The sequence below is a fragment of the Lepidochelys kempii genome, chromosome 3 (genome assembly GCF_965140265.1).
Source record: "Lepidochelys kempii isolate rLepKem1 chromosome 3, rLepKem1.hap2, whole genome shotgun sequence".
Classification (NCBI taxonomy): Eukaryota; Metazoa; Chordata; order Testudines; family Cheloniidae; genus Lepidochelys; species Lepidochelys kempii.
In genome coordinates this window covers 164,037,528-164,060,866 of record NC_133258.1, presented here as the reverse complement: position 1 = coordinate 164,060,866, position 23,339 = coordinate 164,037,528, and the positions used below count along the sequence as shown (strand labels likewise).

General features: G+C 40.5%; 1 protein-coding gene across 1 annotated transcript in view; it reads right to left on the bottom strand.

The window, feature by feature from the left end:
- USH2A (usherin) overlaps positions 1-23,339 on the bottom strand; it is a 571,967-nt gene that overhangs the window by 371,594 nt on the left and 177,034 nt on the right. The gene's annotated exons all lie outside the window — the stretch shown is intronic.

The window sequence follows — 23,339 nt, the reverse complement described above, 5'->3', positions numbered from 1 at the left end:
TACATTTATATTTTTCTCTGACTTGCAAAATTGTTACTTCTGCTTGCTCTTTTTGCTCTGCTGTGTCATGCTACCTGAATTGAATCAGCACAGCGGAAACTAACGCCCGTGGATTTGCCAGCTAGAATTCTCCTGGAGAGCATATGCTTGCCCTTTTGATTTTGTTTTCAGAAAAAAGAAACCCAACAAATTTAGCATGAGAAACTCCTTTCAAAACTCATTTATCCAATAAGTATCAGTACTCAAACTGGACAATTGCATGTGGTTATGTCACAGCCATGCTTATAATTGCTGGATGAAAAAGTTTGAGGGGAGAAGCTGGAAGAAATTGGTGAAAGGGTAGGTTATACAATCCCTCTATTGCATGCTATCATTATTTTCCAGATCTAGAACTGATTTGCAGTAGCATTTTCATGATTTTCCACTACTGCTTAGTTCAAATACATCAATACTCATGTCCTTGTGATCCCCATAAAGTACTTAATACAGAACAGGGTAATTTATTGGGTTCTACCCAGCTGTATCAAACAATTCAACCTCTTCACATTCATTTTCCCCTTCTTATGCCAGGCAGAAAATAATAAGTAATGGAAGCTTTTCTTGTAGACAGAATCTATTACAAAAAAATTAAGGAATCATGAATCCAATGCATATTCATATCATATTCATAATGCCAGTTAATTACCTCTACCCATAAGTAGTATCCTTTGACTCACATATTTTAATCACAGTACAAATTCTCATGAAATATAACACAATGCACTCAGATACGAAGACATTTACTCTAGATCATGAAAATCAATCACGCTATGAAAATACCTACTAAAATCAACCATACATAACTAACATAACTAACTGTATACAACTAACATCAGACAAATATGAAGTACTTCCCAATCAAGTGCTATTTTACCTGAATTAAGTTATAAAGGTATTTCAGCTAGAAATATTTCAGCCTTTCCACTGTTCTGGAGGATGCTTCTGACTTTGTCCCCCCTTTCTCCTCTAAAATGGGATTTGTTTTTATATATATATAAACCTTTAAAGTAATATAACTTCTTCCCTCGAGGAGAAGGACTAAAGAAAGTACAAAATTAACCAAGTTTAACAGAATCACCACTGATCAGTAAATCCCTTAGATCAAGAGACGTAAGATGCTATTGGATGGCATCAGGATGGTCCACAAAAGACTCTAGCTAATAGATATGGCTTGATGTAATTACACCCTGTTGCATGTTCTAAGAACTAAATAAACAGACACACATTTCAAGAGACCATTCCTCTTCCTGGGAAGGGTTCTGCTTTCTGGGTTTATAAATAACCTGCTGCCAGAAATGATACACTGAAAGGGTGCCTACAAATACAAAAGGTGGAAAAAATTGCAATCGGAAGTGCAGAAAGAGGTCCTGCAGGAGATGGGAAAGCTCAGCTTCATACTTAGGTTACCAGAATCACCAAGAATTGTCACAAGTCTATTTCTGGGAAAGAGAGAAGAAAAAAGTAAGACAGAATAAAGGAAACATGTAGTGGAGAGGGGGCACTCTATTAGCTTGTGAATTCCAAGGTTACCAACTAGTGTGTGAGAATATATGTGTATTATTTGTGACAATCTGGGGAATATGTTTGTGTCCATTTATGAAATCCCTTTTTTGTTCTGTGAAGTATCATTTGAGTGCAAATGTGTGGATTAGACTCTCCACTTTGTAATGGAAACAGACGATGTCTGGGAAACCGAAACACAGCCACGAAGGGGACATCAAGCTTGAACAGTCAGTCCTACCCAGATGGAGCAATGTGGTTGCTAAGGGCAGAGCCATTGACTTTAATAACTCTTAGACCAGCAACCAACCGGGAGGGTTGGAGCACGGAAATTATCCAGCATAAGAGCAAAGGTGTCACAGACCGATATTTTTTTAAATGTTACAGTCTCTCTAAGCAAGGGAGCCAGTCCATTGTGAGACATAAAAGACACAGCTGGAGGAGTGGAGGCAGGAGGGACTTCACCTTCTGCTAAGAACATGGACCAGCCCTCAAAATGCTCAGGTGAGGTGAGGACTCTGAGGCTCTGGAGGGAGGACTTCGTTCAGGTGTTTATTGTTCGCATAGATCTGTAACTCTCCTGTGCTTTCTAAGTGTAAAGAGTATGTATTTAATATGTTCCTATGTAAAGCCTGTGTTCTTTACCTTACCTGCTACATGTCTCCAAAGAATTAAACTATAAACCAGAGTGACCACAAACAGGGGAACTCTGGAAGAGTATGCATAACCAAAAGCAAATGAATTCCAATTCAGCAGTCTCTCGCTGGAGACTGTAATCTGTAATCGCGTGACCAGAGAGATCTCTATCAAGCATTCTTACAACTACAATACCCACCTGTGGCAGTGAAGAAACAGATTGATAGAGCCAGAAGAGTTCCCAGAAGTCACCTACTACAGGACAGGCCTAACAAAGAAATAACAGAACGCCACTAGCCGTCACCTTCAGCCCCCAACTAAAACCCCTCCAACGCATTATCAAGGATCTACAACCTATCCTGAAGGATGACCCAACACTCTCACAAATCCTGGGAGACAGGCCAGTCCTTGCCTACAGACAGCCCCCCAACCTGAAGCAAATACTCACCAGCAACCACATACCACACAACAGAACCACTAACCCAGGAACCTATCCTTGCAACAAAGCCCGTTGCCAACTGTTCCCACATATCTATTCAGGGGACACCATCATAGGGCCTAATCACATCAGCCACATTATCAGAGGCTCGTTCACCTGCACATCTACCAATGTGATATATGCCATCTTGTGCCAGCAATGCCCCTCTGCCATTTACATTGGTCAAACTGGAAAGTCTCTACGTAAAAGAATAAATGGACACAAATCAGATGTCAAGAATTATAACATTCATAAACCAGTCGGAGAACACTTCAATCTCTCTGGTCACGCGATTACAGACATGAAAGTTGCGATATTACAACAGAAAAATTTCAAATCCAGACTCCAGTGAGAAACTGCTGAATTGGAATTCATTTGCAACTTGGATACAATTAATTTAGGCTTGAATAGAGACTGGCAGCGGCTAAGTCATTATGCAAGGTTGAATAGAGACTGGCAGCGGCTAAGTCATTATCATTTCCCCTTGTTTTCCTACCCCAACCCACCCCCCTCAGATGTTCTTGTCTAAACCCTGGATTTGTGCTGGAAATGGCCCAACTTGATTATCATACACATTGTAAGGAGAGTGATCACTTTAGATAAGCTATTACCAACAGGAGAGTGGGTTTGTTTGGGGGGGGGAGTGGGAGGGGAGAAAACCTGGATTTGTGCTGGAAATGGCCCACCTTGATTATCATACACATTGTAAGGAGAGTGATCACTCTACATAAGCTATTACCAGCAGGAGAGTGGGGTGGGGCGAGAGAAAACCTTTTGTAGTGATAAACACCCATTTTTTCATGATTTGTGTGTATAAAAGCAAACATCTTCTGTATTTTCCACAGTATGCATCCGATGAAGTGAGCTGTAGCTCACGAAAGCTTATGGTCAAATAAATTGGTTAGTCTCTAAGGTGCCACAAGTACTCCTTTTCTTTTTGCGAATACAGACTAACACGGCTGTTACTCTGAAGAAATTCAAACAACGTTATTTTAGATTACAAAGTCAAGCCCTAGAAGGTTAGAAATGCCAAATTCACCGTTACCCATGTAATCTTAATTCTGGTCCCTTGTGAAATCATCCTGTGCACTGCATAAGGAATGGCTCTTGTGGGAAAAAATCATGGGTGATCATGTAATTAAAGACTATCAAAATGCACATGCAGAAAGCGTGTCTCTTTCACCAGCAGAAGCCGGTTCACTACAAAACATTACCTCACGCACCTTGTCTTTCAAAGCAGAAAGGGGTGGAATTAAGGTTGCACAGGCAACTAAATCTGGCATTCCTAACTTTCGAGAGCTTGACTTTGCAATCTACATATATATCTTTTACCAGTTTTTTAAATGTAATTTCCTAGAGTTTTTTTTTTTTTAAGGAAAAGAGGTAAAATAAATTATATTATGTACAAATGGAACAAATCCCTATCTTACATCAGTAGCAGCATCCTTCAGCACTGCAACACAGACTTCTTCGTCTACAAGATTAACTATATTAGCTGGCAGCAAGAGAAGGCTGTTAATCCCAGTGTGGTGAATTGGCCACTGATGCCAGGTGCTGGAAGATCACCTAGAATCAGTGGCCAATCCACTACACTGGGATTAACAGCCTTCTCTTGCTGCCAGCTAATATAGTTAATCCTGTAGGTAAAGAGATCATCAGGGGAAAACCCATCCTGGTCCAATCTCTCTCTTTCTCTATGCCTCCCCAATAGTTGGGGGAGCTCCTGCCCCACATGGTATCCCCAGAGGGGGGAATAGGCCACTGGGGCCATGTCTTGGATCTGGAGCATGGCTGGGGGGAGACTGGCCTTGCTGTCTTTCTCCCTCTCCCAAGACCCCCAAATACAATGGCTCAAGCAGTTCCGACATGTTCCTAGTGCGGCGTGTGCTGCTGCTACTTCTACAGCAGTTGTATGGACTTGGCCTTAACGTTCGTGTTCAGTTATTGTGGCAGGATGCCAAATTTTCAAGAGCAATATAACTGAGAAAAGGTGGGCCACAAAACTCACAGTCCCAGAGCACCCCCTAGCCGGAAAACCTGGTGTTGTAGCACTCCTGCCGCAATTTCCCCACCATGATCTTCAGCCTACTCCAGTTGCAAAGGTGACTTTTGACCCTTTGGCCAAGCCACTTTAAAGTGTTCAACCCTTTTCATGGTAACAAAGAATCCCTTAGTCCAAGTCAAAAAAATGTGATATCAAGTCCCCTTCCCTTACAGCACACTCCCAGCAGCAATGGCGTTTCTCATAATATAACTGCCAGCTCCTAATCTCCAACCAACCCCACTGTTTGGGTCAGGTTTACCCTCCTACCAAGGGCCTCTGGCTGGCTGTAGCCTTCACCCAGTTCCTAGCTCAAGGTCAGCTTCTTGCCTCACATTGGAACAGCGTGTCTGGGCTCCTAATTAAACAGGACTGACTGGCCTCAGGCCTCATGCTCTTAAAGGGGCAGGCTGCCCTCGTATAATGAGAATGGCATTTTTTTTTAAGTTCTACTGAGTTATAAACCATTGAAAACTTTCAAAGGACAAAGAACAGGCACTTCTCCAGTCCAAAGGCTTTCTCCCTACCTAATTTCAAAGGTCAGTTGCAAACAATGATAGTGTTGGAGTTTCTCCAAAAAGGTTGAAAGAGATTTTGTTTTTTTGGTTTCCTATCATTATAATGGAAAGTGTTAGATAACCTACATAAAGGGGTCACAGCCAGCTCCTAATATTACAAATACACTCTTATTAAAGCAGAAGAACTGTAAAAATCACCAAATGCCAGACAGGAGCACCCCTTCTTTTTTTTTTCCCTCATGTCCCAAATAGAGGCCAGTTAGAATCTCAATTCCTGCACTCAAGGGTACACATCTCCCCATGAAAGACAGAGAAAAGACAGGGACAATAGCTCACTTCCCTATGAAGAAACTCACAGAGTGCATGGCCATGCCTGCACATTTCCCCTGCCCACTGGAGAGTTCAGAGAAGGATTTTGCCTCCTGAGCTACAGTCTCTTGTAAATTCTGCCTGGGGTGGTACAGTTTTCTCTGAAGAAGTGTCTGTATGTATATAACCTCAGAATTTGCAGCATTGGAAACGTTTCCTAAGTACACAGAAATACTACAGATACGGAGGTAACCTTATCTATTTAAGTTTAACAGAAACACACAAGTTTTAAGGGTTAGCACTGTGAAACTGACCCCTGTGCAGAGGGCCAGCACAGGGACTAGGCACCCATTTACATCTCACTTACACCCTATTTTAAGGTGTAATTGTGATTAAAGTGGTGACAAGTTCTCATGCTAGCCCTCTCTAAAGGGATGGAGTTCACCCTTTATTATTTTTGCTGGAACGAAATATTAGAAAAAGTAAAGTGACTTTCTGGAACAGTCTTCCAAGGGGAGCAGTGGGGGCAAAAAACCTAACAGGCTTCAAGACTGAGCTTGATAAGTTTATGGAGGGGATGGTATGATGGGCTTGCCTACAATGCCATGTGGCCCATCAGCTACTGCCAATACCTACTAAAATCAACCATACATAACTAACATAACTAACTGTATACAACTAACATCAGACAAATATGAAGTACTTCCCAATCAAGTGCTATTTTACCTGAATTAAGTTATAAAGGTATTTCAGCTAGAAATATTTCAGCCTTTCCACTGTTCTGGAGGATGCTTCTGACTTTGTCCCCCCTTTCTCCTCTAAAATGGGATTTGTTTTTATATATATATAAACCTTTAAAGTAATATAACTTCTTCCCTCGAGGAGAAGGACTAAAGAAAGTACAAAATTAACCAAGTTTAACAGAATCACCACTGATCAGTAAATCCCTTAGATCAAGAGACGTAAGATGCTATTGGATGGCATCAGGATGGTCCACAAAAGACTCTAGCTAATAGATATGGCTTGATGTAATTACACCCTGTTGCATGTTCTAAGAACTAAATAAACAGACACACATTTCAAGAGACCATTCCTCTTCCTGGGAAGGGTTCTGCTTTCTGGGTTTATAAATAACCTGCTGCCAGAAATGATACACTGAAAGGGTGCCTACAAATACAAAAGGTGGAAAAAATTGCAATCGGAAGTGCAGAAAGAGGTCCTGCAGGAGATGGGAAAGCTCAGCTTCATACTTAGGTTACCAGAATCACCAAGAATTGTCACAAGTCTATTTCTGGGAAAGAGAGAAGAAAAAAGTAAGACAGAATAAAGGAAACATGTAGTGGAGAGGGGGCACTCTATTAGCTTGTGAATTCCAAGGTTACCAACTAGTGTGTGAGAATATATGTGTATTATTTGTGACAATCTGGGGAATATGTTTGTGTCCATTTATGAAATCCCTTTTTTGTTCTGTGAAGTATCATTTGAGTGCAAATGTGTGGATTAGACTCTCCACTTTGTAATGGAAACAGACGATGTCTGGGAAACCGAAACACAGCCACGAAGGGGACATCAAGCTTGAACAGTCAGTCCTACCCAGATGGAGCAATGTGGTTGCTAAGGGCAGTGCCATTCCCTTTGCCATCTTCTCCGCATCGGGCTGTGCCAGGGCAGATCAGGGTGAGAGGAGGGTGATAACTAGGGTTGCCAACTGTCTAATCGCATAAACCCAAACACGATTGCCCTGCCCCTTCCCCGAGGCCAGGCCCCTGCCCTTCCTCTCCCCCACTCACTCCAGCCCCCTTCCCTCTGTCGCTCGCTCTCCTCCATGCTCTTTCAGGCGGGTGGTTGGGGTGGGGGTGCGGGTTCTGGGCTGGGACCGAGGGGTTTTGAGTGCGCAATGGGGCTCCGGGCTGATCTTGGATCGGGGTTTAGGGTGCGCAAGGGGGTGATGGCTCCGGGAGGGAGTCTGGGTGCAGGAAGGGGCACAGGGCTGGGGTGCCGGAGGGGATGCAGGGTGCCGGCTCTAGGAGGGAGTTTGGTTGCGGGCTGGGGCTTAGGGCTGGGGCAGGTGGTTGGGGTGCAGACTTTGGGAGGGAGTTTGGGTGCAGAAGGGGGCTACGGGCTGGGGAAGGGGGTTGAGGTGTGGGAAAGGGTTCAGAGTGCAGGCTCCGTCTGGGCAGTGCTTACCTCAGGTGGTAATGACTGGCACTGGCTCCTAGGCTCAGGGGTGGCCATGCGGCTCTGTGTGCTGCCCCTGCCTGCAGACACCGCCCCCCACAGTTCCCACTGGCTGTGGTTCCTTGTTCCCAGCCAATGGGAGCTGCAGAGTCAGAGCTTGGGGGCAGCACGCAAAGATCCCCTGGCTGCGCCTCCGCCTAGGACCCACTGCTGGACATGCTGGCCATTTCAGGGAGTGGCACAGAGCCAGGGCAGGTAAGGAGCCTGCCTTAGCCCCACTGTGCTGCTGGACTTTTAGCGGCCTAAAATCTCCCAGATTGGCTTCAGTAGCTTCCGGGAGATAGAGCCCGATTCCGGCAGACTCCTGGCCAAACTGTGAGGGTTTGGCAACCCTAGACTCAGATGCCAACACACTATAAACTTGTGGGAGTTGTAGAATTCTGTGCTAGTTCATGAAAACACATACTGCTATATCAAAAGACATTTCCAAAGGCGCCAAGAAATGTAGTATATCTGTATTGCTAACATTTATGCAGTCAGCAAAAGCACTGTCAACCGAATTTGCATTTCATAGATGGCACCAATCCCATCCCACACTGGTAAGATTAAAATATAAAAATAATAGCCCCGGCACATGTACACAATTTCTGGCACTTAATGAAAAGTGGATTTCAGGGACGCACAACTCACAGAAAAAGTGGACCCTAATTTTTTATTTATTTGAAATTTACAAGCCATTGTAAACACTGCAAAGTATGTTTAACAAATTGCGAACAATCTCAATTTTCAGCTTAATTCTCTGAGAATTTATCCAACACAACTCGCATTTCCTAGCTGCCCGTTGCTGCTGTATGGTATTGCTGTGAGCAGTTACAGAGTTGCACCCGAGTTACACCCCAGTTCACTGCATCCCACTAATGAGCAAAGAGATTCTTGGATGTATACTATAGCCTTTATGTACATGTAACAACTATTGAAATTAATGAAAGCTGTGGGTCTGCAAGGACTGCAAAATGAAGCCCATCATAAATAAAGCACTTTGCAATCTAAGTTAAGAACGTGCATAAGTGCGTTGCTGAATCTGGGTCATATTCTGTAAACTTCATCTAAACACACTTTTACACAGAAGTTACAAATCTAATTAAACAAACATTTTTAGTTTGTAAAATAAACCCTGAGAAAAAACATTCCCAGTTAATCAAAAATAATTAGTCAACCTGCTTTCAGTTATGATGTATCTGTGCACACCCACTGATTTCAAGGATATTACACTTTTTCAAAGAGTGACCATTTATTTATTCTCTTTATTTGTGGGGTAACGATGTTTCTGGATTTGCTACCAGCTAATCATGCTGGTGTTAAAAGACAGCCCAGACCTGAAGAAGAGACGTGTAAGCTTGTCTCTCTGACCAACAGATGTTGGACCTGTAAAATAAATTACCTCACCCAACTTGCCTCACATTTCTAAAGTTATTTATGATTTTTAAAAAACATGCCTTTAAAAAACGGAGAGAACTTTTTTCAGAAATGGGCCAGGTTTTACAGCAGTTTCACACACAAACTCCAGCCCTATGTTTATTTCCCACTAGGCAAACCTGATTGTCAGGTATATTACATTTCTATCTGACTACATGTATATATTTGTGGCAAGCTGTATTGTCTTTCCATCTACACAGTGAAAAGCATTGGTTTTCCCCTTAAATCTTCATTCATTTAAAGAATATTTATAGAGTAACAAAGATAAGAGGGGTTTCAGAGTAACAGCCGTGTTAGTCTGTATTTGCAAAAAGAAAAGGAGTACTTGTGGCACCTTAAAGACTAACCAATTTATTTGAGCATAAGCTTTCGTGAGCTACAGCATCCAATGAAGTGAGCTGTAGCTCACGAAAGCTTATGCTCAAATAAATTGGTTAGTCTCTAAGGTGCCACAAGTACTCCTTTTCTTTTTGAAAGATAAGAGGGGAGTATAAACTAGTCAGAGAGAAAATCAAATTAAAATAAAAAATTACTGAAATGTCTCTTTATTGTATCAATGAAGATGGACAGAAAGAGAAAGGTCTAGAAGAGAGTACATGGGAAAGGAGAGAAATTGTCTGGAGAAAAATCATCATGATACAAAAATGACCCAATAGGTGTATCACTTAATTGTCATTGCTCATATGCAAAACACAAATTTTCATTAACAAAAAAAGGTAATGATTATTCTGTAACTAAGACAAATAAGACCATAGCTCAGATCCTCAATTGCTGCAAAATCATTAATGTAGCTATGCTGATTTACCCCAGCTGAGATCTGGCCCCATACGTCTGGAAACTTTTCAGTTTCTTACCATGGTTCATATATGAGCCTTTTAAGAGCTATCATTTCTGACAAGTTATAAGAGTCTTTGAAGATTAACAGGATTTCCTTCTTTCCAAGACAAGTCATCCAATTATGAGGACAGGCTGAAGAATTAATGTTTCTGAGGATTTCAAAGGTCTAACTGTATTTGTATCAGTCCAAATATGTAAGTTTTGTGTGTTAAAGAAATATTTACATTTAAAATAAAATTTGTCCTGTTTCACCTATCACTGGATGGATCCTCCATTTGGTGTTGTTTTTTTTTAAGGGAAAATTTGTGATAGTCTTCCTGCTCTTGCTTTCTGTCTCTGAAGGGAAAGGGAGCTAGAAGCTCTGCTTCTCAACTCTCTGCCCACTGCTGCATCCTGTCCCTCAGGAAGGGGGAAGAAGACGTATTTCTGCAATTATTTTAATGACTTCCAAAATATTTTTTAAATGTCCATAATAATTTTGTATATGTAAGTGTACAAATATCTATCACACACACAAAAGACAGGGATGGAATGTTTTATTGTTGCAATTTGTAAATGAAACGCACAGTTCCAAATCTTTCTATTTATATTTTTATTTGCCTTTTTAATACCTCTAATGAGAAGACAGTTTTGCTTTGCTTTTTATATTTTCCTCTGCACAGAGTTCTATGTTGTAATGTTGGCTGAAGTTGAAGAATGGCATAATTTGAAGAGGTTTTTGATATAATCTTAATAATATCTAAAGCTGCCAAAAAGCTAAATAGGTCAAACTTAAAGGTTGAACAAGGCTGAATACAGGTACAATGAATGAATGAATGAATGAATAAACGAAAGGAGAGACTCCAGTAGATTCTACAAATCCCAAGTTTCAGAGCTAGAAAAAATCACCTTGATTTAGATTTCAGTACTTTCTTTCTGTTAAAGTGACTAATTTGATACCTATTTTATTTTATTTTTTTGCCACCCCATTATGCCCACTACTGGTAAAACAAACAGGACATTTTAGCTTTAATCTTCTTACTACATAACCCAAATAACTTCAGTCATGTTTGCATTAATGCTGCATTAATCATGTTGTTGCGTATTAATGAGTTTTCAGGCTATGCTAATTACTGTCATAGATTCTGCAGCAGCCCATTAAATATACAAATTACAGAATTAAAGAGCCAGAGCTCTTCATGATTAATCTTTAAATGGAGAAAAACTAATGATGTCTGTACAAAGTTTCTCTCTACTTTTGGCTGACTGAGCCCAATGAACAATCAATTAGAATATTTGAAGAATACGAAAATTGTACATAATAAAGATTGCACGCAGTTATTCCATACAGCTTTGAATAATTTTCTAAGTTTGCTGTCATATGGACTTTTATAATATTTTCCAGTCTTGAAAGCCTTCTTAAGTGTAACACAGGAGTAAAAGCTACAGGCTTTGAATTCATTATTACATATCCATAGGAAGCAGCTGGTTCAGTATGAATATAGTAAATCAATGTTCTCTTTTTAGCAAGGACAACAGTCCTGTTACTCTCTAGTTAGTTAGATTTACAACAAACCTTGGTGAAAAGAAAGCCAAGATAAGTTTAGAGTCATTTGATAAGATTTGATGGATTAGTAGCACTTTCTCCTCACAGCAATCAAGTGATGTTTTGCTCAGGAAAGAAGCAATGCCTAGTGGTTAAATCAAGGTATGGCGATTAGGAGATCTGGATTCTATACCCAGCTACTGTCTCAGAAGGTCACCTCTGTTTAGTTATTTAATTTCTCTGTGCCTCAGTTTTTTCTGTCTGTAAACAGGGTCTAATAGTGCCTGCATAACCTGGTAGGATTATTTTGAGATTTGATTAAATGTTTATAAATCAACCACATTAGGAGAAATAGTGGAGGGATTGTAAAGATCAACTGAAAAATACCAAAGCTGCCAAACTCAGACAAATATATTTGGAAAAATTACATGAATGTCAGCTCTATTCTTCCACTTGAGGAATAGGATTTATCCAGGAAAACTGTTCTCATAGAACCCTATGTAAATGCAATGCATTATATAGCAAATCACAAAAGTTTCCCCTGAAAATAATGGCATTTCATTCCACGTTAATATTACTTTGCAGTTCAGTAGTTACTTTTCAATCTAGAGTTAACAAGGGCTTTATAAACACTAATTAATTGAAATCTCACAACATCCTGGAGAAGTAGGTATACCTGTAACATAAAAAAAAAAAGAAAAAGAAAAATCCTGTCTCATGACTGGCTGAAAACAGTCATGTGATGAGTCAATATATTTCTATTATTTACTTCCACCGAGGCAGCTAATACTGAGGTCCTGTAGGAATTTTGACCTTTCAGCACATATGTCATAAATATAAAGGGAAGGGTAAACCCCTTTGAAATCCCTCCTGGCCAGGGGAAAGCTCCTCTCACCTGTAAAGGGTTAAGAAGCTAAAGGTAACCTCGCTGGCACCTGACCAAAATGACCAATGAGGAGACAAGATACTTTCAAAAGCTGGGAGGAGGGAGAGAAACAAAGGGTCTGTGTGTCTGTCTATATGCTGTTTCTGCCAGGGATAGACCAGGAATGGAGTCTTAGAACTTTTAGTAAGTAATCTAGCTAGGTGTGTGTTAGATTATGATTTCTTTAAATGTCTGAGAAAAGAATTGTGCTGAATAGAATAACTATTTCTGTCTGTGTATCTTTTTTGTAACTTAAGGTTTTGCCTAGAGGGGTTCTCTAGGTATCTACCATCCTGATTTTACAGAGGTGATTTCTATTTACTTCTATTTCTATTAAAAGTCTTCTTGTATGAAAACTGAATGCTTTTTCATTGTTCTCAGATCCAAGGGTTTGGGTCTGTAGTCACCTAGGCAAATTGGTGAGGCTTTTTACCAAACCTTGCCCAGAAAGTGGGGTGCAAGGTTTTGGGAAGTATTTTGGGGGGAAAGACGTGTCCAAACTGCTCTTCCCCAGTAACCAGTATTTGTTTGGTGGTGGTAGCGGCCAATCCAAGGACAAAGGGTGGAATATTTTGTACCTTGGGGAAGTTTTGACCTACGCTGGTAAAAATAAGCTTAGGAGGTTTTTCATGCAGGTCCCCACATCTGTACCCTAGAGTTGAGAGTGGGGAAGGAATCTTGACAACATATATCTAAATAAGCGCGCACTGTGAGTTCTATTTCCCTCCCAGAATGATCAAGGGCATGGAAAAACTCTCATGAGGGAGAAGGGATTGAGAAGACTGTCATTGCTAGAGATGAGAGAAATAAGAAGGGAGCATGATAAATGTATATAAAATAATGAATGGTATCGAGAAATTAGATGATGAGCTTTTGTTCTCTATGTCTGATAATACAAAAACAAGGGGACATTCAATTAAATTAAAAGTTGAAAAGTTCTAACCAAATAAAAGGAAACACATTTTCACACAATATATAATTAAAGTGTGGAGATCATTACCGCAGGAAGTCATCGAGACCAAGAACTTAATAAGAAATCAAAAAGGGAGTGGACATTCATATGGATATAAAAATATCCAATCATCTTAATTAATAACAAACCTTTCAGAAGGGATATTTAACCCATGCTTCAGCATTTAAACCAATCTCTGACTTGTAGAGGTCAGGATGAGACCTATGGTGGAGGCCAGATTATCTCACATTTGTCTGTTGGGGTATTCTTACATGATCCTAAGAAGCATCTGGTGCTGGCCACTGTAAAGATACGATACTGGATTAGATGGACCTCAGGTACAGCAATTCCTATGTTCTAGAAGGTAAGAAAGTTTTTCTGAAGCTCTAACTCAATAATCCTTTTTGAACATTATTCATTTTAAGGAATGGAAAAGCTGCAGGGGATTTATGTAATTAACTGAAATTCTAGCCTCACTACTTGTGAATATTTTTAGTACATATGCTGGATTCATATTTCAATGAAAAGCCAGGTTTGTTGTCCCTGAAGGCAAATATTTGCCTCTTGGGTTAATAAATGTTGGTTTTCTCCTCAACTAAAGTCAATATCTGCTTACTATATCTGTTCATTTACACAGATGCATAAAAGGATACACATTAAAGAAACTAAGTGTCTTGTCCAAGTTCAATAAACAAGTCTAGGAACATCTCAGGAGTTCTGACTCTCAGTCATCTGGTTGTGGATACAGCACACAGCCAGGATTATACCTTTAGAATGGGATTTCAATGAAAGGGAATACGAGTTCTCATCCTAGATCTATTTGCAAGGCCAAGCCTTGCACCAGGTAGAAGCTAGTGGTAATTTAGTTGTTTTATACTGCAAAAACAGGGCAGTGGTAATCTGCACGAACAGGTGACCAATTATTCATAGAAGAGCTTCTATATGTTATTCTCTGACTTGAGCAGAAATCAGGAAGCTTCTCAAATATGTCGTGTTTTTCTCAGGTAACATCTGATTTTTTTTTAATTTATCTATCTAATTAATTATGCACCTATCATAGCAACTCCGCTCACAGCATAACAATATGCAATGCATATAAAAACCCACCCTAATTCATATTAACAATGCTTTAAAAGTATGTACATTAAAAAGTGAAAAAGACAGCCAAATCTTTGCACACAACAAATTTTCTCTGAGGAAGCCTGATTAAGTAGGTAGGACCTGTAATGCACCCATAAGATCAACAAACTGAGGCTCTGTTCGAAGAAAAGGAAAGTAATTTCTGGAGTAAAGGGCCCTTTACTGGAAATGTCCTGACCCCAACCAGTGATGTTGAAATATAGGGGCTGTCACATAAAGCATTCTTTGTAATATCCAGCTAAGTTCGTTGTTACAGGGACTGTATTTTTGTTACCTGTGTATACAGTAGCTAGCAAAATGGGGCCCTACTCCCTGACTGGGGCCTCTAGGTACAGCTGCCTGGGAACTACATGGAGAGAGAAGAGGTCTCTCAGATATGCAAGAACCAAACCATCAAAATACAACACCATGAAGTGAACCCACAAGTAAACTGGAGGTCAGTGATTAAAGATATAAGATCAAATATAACCCTTTATTTAGTATTTGCAACAGTAGTACAAACATAATGTTGCACAGGCAGAGAGTAATTAAACTGATCGAGGGAAAAGAGCATGACTAGAACTGGGTAAAGCACAAATACATCAAAATTAAAGTCAGTGTAATGATTTGAAACACAGCAAATTTAGATAACAGCACTCTAGCCAAGCCAGAATCCCATCACACAGCATCAGAGAAGTCAGAAGTACAATAAGATGGAAATCCTACAGCAACTGAGGATGCTTATTGATTAGACAATGTACATACTGAATAAGAGGATAACTAAAAGAAGCCCAGTGAATGGTTTGAGATATACAATAGGCCAAAGTGGAAATGGAACAAGATGAAAAAAAAACAACTTTAGATAGCAATATAAGACAAAGCAAAAACTCAGCAAAAATATAGCAATTCAAGTTAGAACCTCAGCAAGAAACGCAAGTGATGGCAGAACTGCAAGATCGAGTTAACAATGTATCCAGGCTAACACAAAGTTTCAAAGCAGAACAACAAACTCAGCAACTGACAAATGTTAATGATTCAAAGAAGGAGGTAATAACTGAAAGTAAGAAATGTGCACTCTTTCATTCGGTAGCAGTTGCAATAACCTTGTCCTAATTATTTTTGACATAGTGACCTTCTTCAGAAGAAACCAAAAAAAGCTGGGTTCACTTAGAGGAAATAAACTCACAGAAGGGTTTTTCCATGTCTTATCTGTAGACAACGAACTATTGCATTTATGTTTGAGGGAGAGTTTGCTAGGTAAATATTTAACAAAGCTACATTTACTGGACATATGCTGCAAGCACCACACTAAAGGCTCGCTGAGGAAAAATGCTGAGAGACCCCCACTTTTATTAATTTCAATGGGAGATAGGACATTCATCAACTCATAAGAGATACTCAGAACCTTGTAGGACTGCACTTTCAAAATGCAGTTGGTCCTTTGTCACAGCAGCTGAGAACAACATTCCATGAGATTGTTGTTGTTTTCTCTCTGGACCTGAGTCTTTAAACCTAGAAAGTTCAGGCCTCGCTACCTTTTTTTTTTAATGGGGCTGACACTAGTAATTGTAAAAAGAAGCACTTGCTGTCAGAAATTGTCTTTCACCATTGCAAAACAAGGAAGAAGAAGAAGAAGAGGAGAAATGGAAAATTAAAATCTTCCCCCAAAGTACTGATTAATGGTATCTCCAAGGGGAATCACTGCTCCTTTTTGATGTTTGTATACTGTAGTTAAGTATCACTATTTCTTAAATAAAATCCCATGAGAAGCAACCTGTATCACTTGCAATAGAGTTTTAATATACTAGATGCATTCAGGATACCTGTTGATGCTGTACATATGATGAGATAAAAAGAGGTTCGAAACATACATTAGTAGCAAGAAAAGGATGAAGGAAAGTGTAGGTCAGACAACATCAAGAAGGCTGAAGTGTTTAATGACTATTTTACTTCAGTCCTCACTAAAAAGGTAAATTATGACCAGATACTTAACCAAATTTGTATTAATAACAAGAGGGAAGGAATGCAAGCCAAAAGGGAAAAAGAACAGGCTAAAGAATATTTAGATAACTTAGATGTTTTTGTGTCGGCAGGACCTAATGAAATTCATACTAGGGTACTAAGGAACTAGCTGAAACAATGTTGGAACAGTTAGCAATTATCTTTGAGAGTAAATGGAGGGTGGGTAACATCCCAGGGAACTGGAGAAAGGCAAAAATATTACCTATCTTTAAAAAGGGGGAAATAGAAGACCTGAGAAATTATATGCCAGTCAGCCCAACTTCAACACCTGGAAAGATACTGGAACAAATTATGGAACTATAAACTATAGAGGACAATCAGATTACATCAAATAGCCAGTATGGATTTCTCAAAAACAAATCGTCCCAAACCAACCTAACTTCCTTCTTTGACAATGTTATTGGCCCAGCGTATGGGGGTAAGGTGAAGTTATAGACATGATGCGATACATCTTGATTTTAGTAAGGCTTGACACAGTCCCACATGACCGTCTCATAAGCAAATTAGAGACATGTGGCCTGGATTAAATTATTATATGGTGGGTGCAAAATTAGCCAAAGACTGTATTCAAAGTGTAATTATCAATGGTTCTCCATGAAACTGGGAGGAAATGTCTAGTGGGGTCTGTGCTGGGTCGGGTACTAGTCAATATTTTCATTAAATGACCTGGATAATGGAGTGGAGAGTATGCTTATAAAATCTGCAGATGACACCAAGCTGAGAGGGTTTGGTAGCACTTTGGAGGACAAGATTTGAATGCAAAATGATCTTGACAAATTGGAGAACTGGTCTGAAATCAACAAGATGAAATTCAATAAAGACAAGTACAAAGGACTATAACTTAGGAAAAATCAAATGCACAGTTACAAAATGGAGACTAACTGGGTAGGCAGTAGTTCTGCGAAAAAAGGCGTTATAGTGGATCACAAATTGCATATGAGCCAACAATGTGATGCGGATGAGAAAAAGGCTAATATCATTCTGGGGTATATTAACAGGAGTTTCTTATGGAAGACACAGAAGATGATTGTCCCACTCTACTCATCACTGGTGAGGCATCAGCTGGAGTACTGTATCCAGGTTTAAGCACCACACTTTAAGACAAATGTAGACAAAGCAGAGAGAGTCCAGGGAAGAGCAACAAAAATGATCCAAGTTTTAGAAAAGCTGACCTATGAGGAAAGGTATATAAAAAACTGGGCATGTTTAGTCTTGAGAAAAGAACAATGAGGGGGACCCTGACAGTCTTCAAATATGTCAAAGGCTGTTCTAGAGAGGATTGTGGTCAATTGTTCTCCATGTCCACTGAAGGTAGAACAAGAACTAACGGCTTAATTTGAAGCAAAGGCCATTTAGACTTAGATATTAGGAAAAACTTTCTAACTGTAAGAATTTTAAGCACTGGAATAGGCTTCCAAGGGAGGTTGTAGAATCCCACCCATTGGACGTTTTTAAGTACAGGTTAGACAAACACCAGGGAGGGCTGATCTAGGTATACTTGGCCTTGCCTCACCACAGGAGGCTTGACTAGATGACCTCTCAAGGTTCCTTCTAGCCTTACATCTCTGTGATTGAATGGCTATTTACAGCCACTGTAGACTGCTGTTCAAAGTTATAAATAAAAGTTAAGAAAAGCAAGAATCTATTGTCAGCAGTATAACAATTTTCAATTTCAAAACAAGACATTTGCTATTGTACAGAATATTCTATTTTGAATGTGACAAAACGACTATGTAGTAGAATAATTTAGTGCCTAATTCTGTCTTTAACACAAGTGACACTCCTCCAAAGATAGTTATATCCATGTAAGAAATGGATGAGTGTGGCCCTAAATAGAGCATACACCAGCCAACCTCTGTACAAGCATGTGCAAGGGGGAGGAGAGAAGAAGCTCCCTCCATTCCAGCTAGCATCTCTGTGCAGGGACTGGCCAGCATAGTGACCCCATATGTAGGGGTCTGAAAGGCAGTAGGAAGAAGTTATGGCTCCAGTGCTGGTTTAGAGGGAGATGGCTAGGCACTATGGGTGATGCATCCTTGTCATGGATGGCATATATGACACTGGTTTGCACTGCATGGGAACCACTACGAGAAGAGCTCCAGATCTCTTCTGATTTCAGAGTAGCAGCCATGTTAGTCTGTATCTGCAAAAAGAAAAGGAGTACTTGTGGCACCTTAGAGACTAACAAATTTATTTGAGCATAAGCTTTCGTGAGCTACATAAATTTGTTACTCTCTAAGGTGCCCAAGTACTCCTTTTCTTTTTGCAGATCTCTTCTGGTTGATTCCGGCTTCTGTATGGCTCACTCTCTCCAACACTTCTAAGTGTGCAAAGGTAGAATCTATTCTATAATTTGAAGCAGGCACAGCACTTGAATTGCTCTTTAAAAGGTCATTTAACATTATTTTCAGCTGTTCATCATTAATAAATACTATCTGTTTATTTTATGTTCATGATCATGTCACCACAATATATGGACCAATGATCAGACAGTGGATTTTATGTTAGTCACAGTACATTAGGCAACATTCACCCTACCATCTCTGTTCTGCCTGGCTTCTACAAAATGTGTCACGAACAACATGACCACAGTGCGTTGAGCCAGCTGTGGAATGTTTAGCACCAATTTGGAGTCTGGCTTATTCCCAAGACTCAAACCTCTGGACTCACTGTACAAGTCAGGCGTGCATGGAAGAAAAGAATGTGGGGAAAACTATAGTGGCTATATTCTGATATCATGTGCTGTACACCATTTACATTTTGTTAATCAGATATTTAATAACTGCACTCCAGGAAATATTCTAAGAGTAACAAGTAAAACACTAGGACATTTTTTTTCCAGGCCATGAAAGCCAGAAAAGTCCTGGTTGCAACTGCTGAATCAAGGACTTGGGCAGGCAAACTTGCTGGAACTCCTTGGAGCTTGAAACCTTAAAAAATACTGGCAAACACTAGAATGGAAAAAGTGACATGACACCCTTTGGAACTTCTTTGCAAGATCAGGTAACTTTAGACTGCTTATATTGGCCACTTGGCCCAAAAAAAAAAAAAAAAGAAGAAGATCTATAAAGCTACCATTTATTGAATTGTATTGGAGGAAAGGGTGACCAGACAGCAAGTGTGAAAAATCGGGACAGCAGGTGGGGAGTAATAGGAGCCTATATAAGAAACAGCCCCATATATCGGGACTGTCCCTATAAAATCGCAAAAAGAAAAGGAGTGCTTGTGGCACCTTAGAGATTAACAAATTTATTTGAGCATGAGCTTTCGTGAGCTGCAGCTCACGTCATCGGATGCATTCAGTCGAAAATACAGTGGGGAGATTTATATACATAGAGAACATGAAACAATGGGTGTTACCATACATACTGTAAGGAGAGTGATCACTTAAGATGAGCCATTACCAGCAGGAGAGTGGGGGGGGGGGGGGACTTTTGTAGTGATAATCAAGGAGGGCCATTTCCAGCAGTTGACAAGAACGTCTGAGGAACAGTGTTTTCTTTTTGCGAATACAGACTAACACGGCTGCTACTCTGAAACCTATAAAATCAGGACATCTGGTCACCCTAATTGGAGGTTTGTGCTGGAAAAATGCAAAATGAAAATGAAACCAAAAGGTTTCAGTAGGAGTCTGTTGAAGTCATAGTGACTTCAGAATCACAGAAGAAATTGAAAGGAAAGAGAATACACAGACATCATTTGATCCAAGCCTGAATGGAAGATACTTCCAATCCATGCAGACACATACTTGTTTCTTACCTCACACCTCTTTTATGCTGCTGAAACTCCACTGACTTCAGTGGAGTGGCTTGTGATTTACACTAGTCTAAGACACTAGTCAACAGAACTATGGCAAACTGAACTGGCTGAAGATCTGGCCATATATTTTTAATATGCTTTCCATTTTAATGATCTAAACAACAAAGATAAGGGCAATATTAGAAATAGTTTTTCTTTTTTCTCAATGGCATTTCTTCAATATATAGTGATATAATTTGGCCTCAATGCATTGTGAGATTTGAGAAGAGCAATTAAATTATCTTATGTTGCCTCTGCATATTTTTAATTCCTTATGGCAAACCTGAATTAAAGGCAATGTCTTTGCTTCCTGCCTTTCTGTTGATTTTTATATTATTGCTTAAAACATGAATGATTGCCAAATATATGACTGACTAATCCTGAATGATGATAATAAGGAAATCTCTTTTACTCTGGTAGTAAACTCACTAATAATTTAATTCCTTTTTCCTCTCTCCTCTCATAGATATGGGGCTTTATAGGACATGGAAGATCATGATTGATTGCAATATTGTAATATAATGAATCAGAAGCTGGATGACTGGCCATACAATACTGGTTAACAGCATCGTACTCTGTTCTATATTCTTCTGTCTTTCCAACAAGAAAAGGAGTACTTGTGGCACCTTAGAGACTAACCAATTTATTTGAGCATAAGCTTTCGTGAGCTACAGCTCACTTCATCGGATGCATTCAGTGGATGCTTACTGCTCAGGCCGAGGGAGGCGGAGGTGAGCTCGGGGGGTGGGGGTGGTGGTGCGCGCCGCAGCAGGTAACCTGGGGTGGGGGGCGAGCAGGGGAACCGCTCCCAGCCCCAGCTCACCTCCCCCACCCTTGGCCTGAGTGTGAAGCCGCTGCCTGCTTCTCAGCCCTCCCAGGCTTCCTGCTGAACAGCTGATTCGTGGCAAGCTGGGGGGGGGACAGGGGGGGAGGCGTGGAGAAGCAAAGCGGGACGGTGCATTCAGGGGAGGAGGTGGAGCAGAGGTGAGCTGGGGCCGGGCGCGGGGTGGGGAGCTGCCGGTGGGTGCTCTGCACCCACCAATTTTCCCCGTGGGTGCTCCAGCCCCAGAGCACCCAGGGAGTCGGCGCCTAAGGCGCCACTTTTGATGTGATCAGTGGGGGAGCGCCCACTCTCCCGCCCCAGGAGCCAGAGGGACCTGCCGGATGCTTCCTGGGAGCTGCCCCAGGTAAGCACCGCTGGGACTCCCCACCTCACCCCCTGGCAGGTGCCTCTGGCTCTTAGGGGTGGGGTGGGCACCCACTACGGTGGCCCATGAGACCCTCCTGCCCGGTTCTGGGGGCAGACAGGGGAGGGGGGGGGGCAGGGGTCCTGGGGCGGGGCGTCAAGGAACACAGGGGGTTGGACCCCCTCATGGGGTGAGGAGGGAACCCGTTGTTAAGATTTTGGCAACTCATCACTGAACATATCTGAAAATAAACAAAATTAAAATAGTGGACAGGAACTGCTTTTGGGGGGACAACTAGGTTAGCGAACCAGCTTGCACCTACAATGGGAAACACATTTCTGGAATCTGATTTTTTAGAAGTGCTGAGCCCCCCAATACATCCAATTGAAATCAATGGGCGCTTCAGGCACACAGCATTTCAGAATATCTAGCCCTGATGGGTGTATGTCTATTAAATGTAAACACTCTTAATATTAATGAAAAACATCAAATCTGAGTAATTAAGCACACAGTCAAAAATGTAAGGGCTCAATCCTCAGCGCAGCTGAAAAGAGTGAGGTGAAAAGGCTGGAAGCCACCTTTGTGCTTCCCAGTCCTGGGCTCCTTGTGAAAACAAAATAGCCCCCAGTGTAATTAAGGCCTGGTCTACATTTAAAAGTTTTCTGTCATAGGTATGTCAATTAGGACTCTGACAAAGATCACACCCCTAACCAACAACTATGCCATCTCACAACATGTTATTGATAGCACTTTGGCTGTTGATGTTTTATTTTCCAGTGCCACTGATGTCATCTGAAATTGCCCAGAACTGTGGCTTTTATAATAAACCAATATAACCCAGCACCAGTTAAATGCCAAAGGTTAGAAAGGAAATGGCTCATGTTCAATGGCTCATGTGATTTTAAAATATCCACCCTCTATCCCCTTACTTGTTTTTTGTGCAAAATATTTGTACAGTTTTGAAGTTAGAGCTGAGAAAAGGCAAAAGGAACAGAACAAAACTTAACAGCACAATACAAAAGTTCTAGAGTTACAACATAGTATTGGGGAATATTCTTGCTTCAGAATTGAAATCTTAATAAAGACCACAGGGAGCAAATATTCATTTCCTAACAAAATGAAGGTAGGACTTGATATTGCAGTGTAGGTAAAAAAAAAAAGTGATCAAATAAATAAGATAGTACAGAACCAGAGTGTGCTTTATAAGTTAACAGTCAGTTTTTAAAATGAATAGTCTTGCAAACTGGAGCCAATGCAGGGTAAGATGATCTGGTTGATATGTTTTGGTTCTGCTGAAATAAACCCATTTATAGGAGCATTTCCTTGATAACTAAGTTAAAAGAGCATTGTAATAGTCAAGCCTGGCTAAGGGAACGCCTCTTCTTACTGTCAATATTTCAAGCTGATAAAGAGCTGACCAAGTGCTATCAGTATTGTGGTGAATAAAAGAAAGCCTAGGACCATCAACATTAATGGAACTTGTGTGGTTAAATGCCATATATTGTCCTGAAAATTTACCTTAAGGACTAAATTTAATTTTTGTGTTTTGTTTTTGGGGTTTTTTTTGCTTATGCTTCCCTTTTTCTCTACACATGGTATGTGCAATGTAAACTTCTAAAATCACTTGATATGACTGGTATCCCAGGGTTCTTTTAAAAAGGCAGATAAATTACAAAGCTGATTTGGGGTGCCTGAAATACTTGGGAAAACTGAAATGCCAGTTTTATAAACACAGATAAAACTGGCTGATCTAATATCTTCAGGCAGAGAGCACCTTAGCCCTGGGGAACAACTGACAA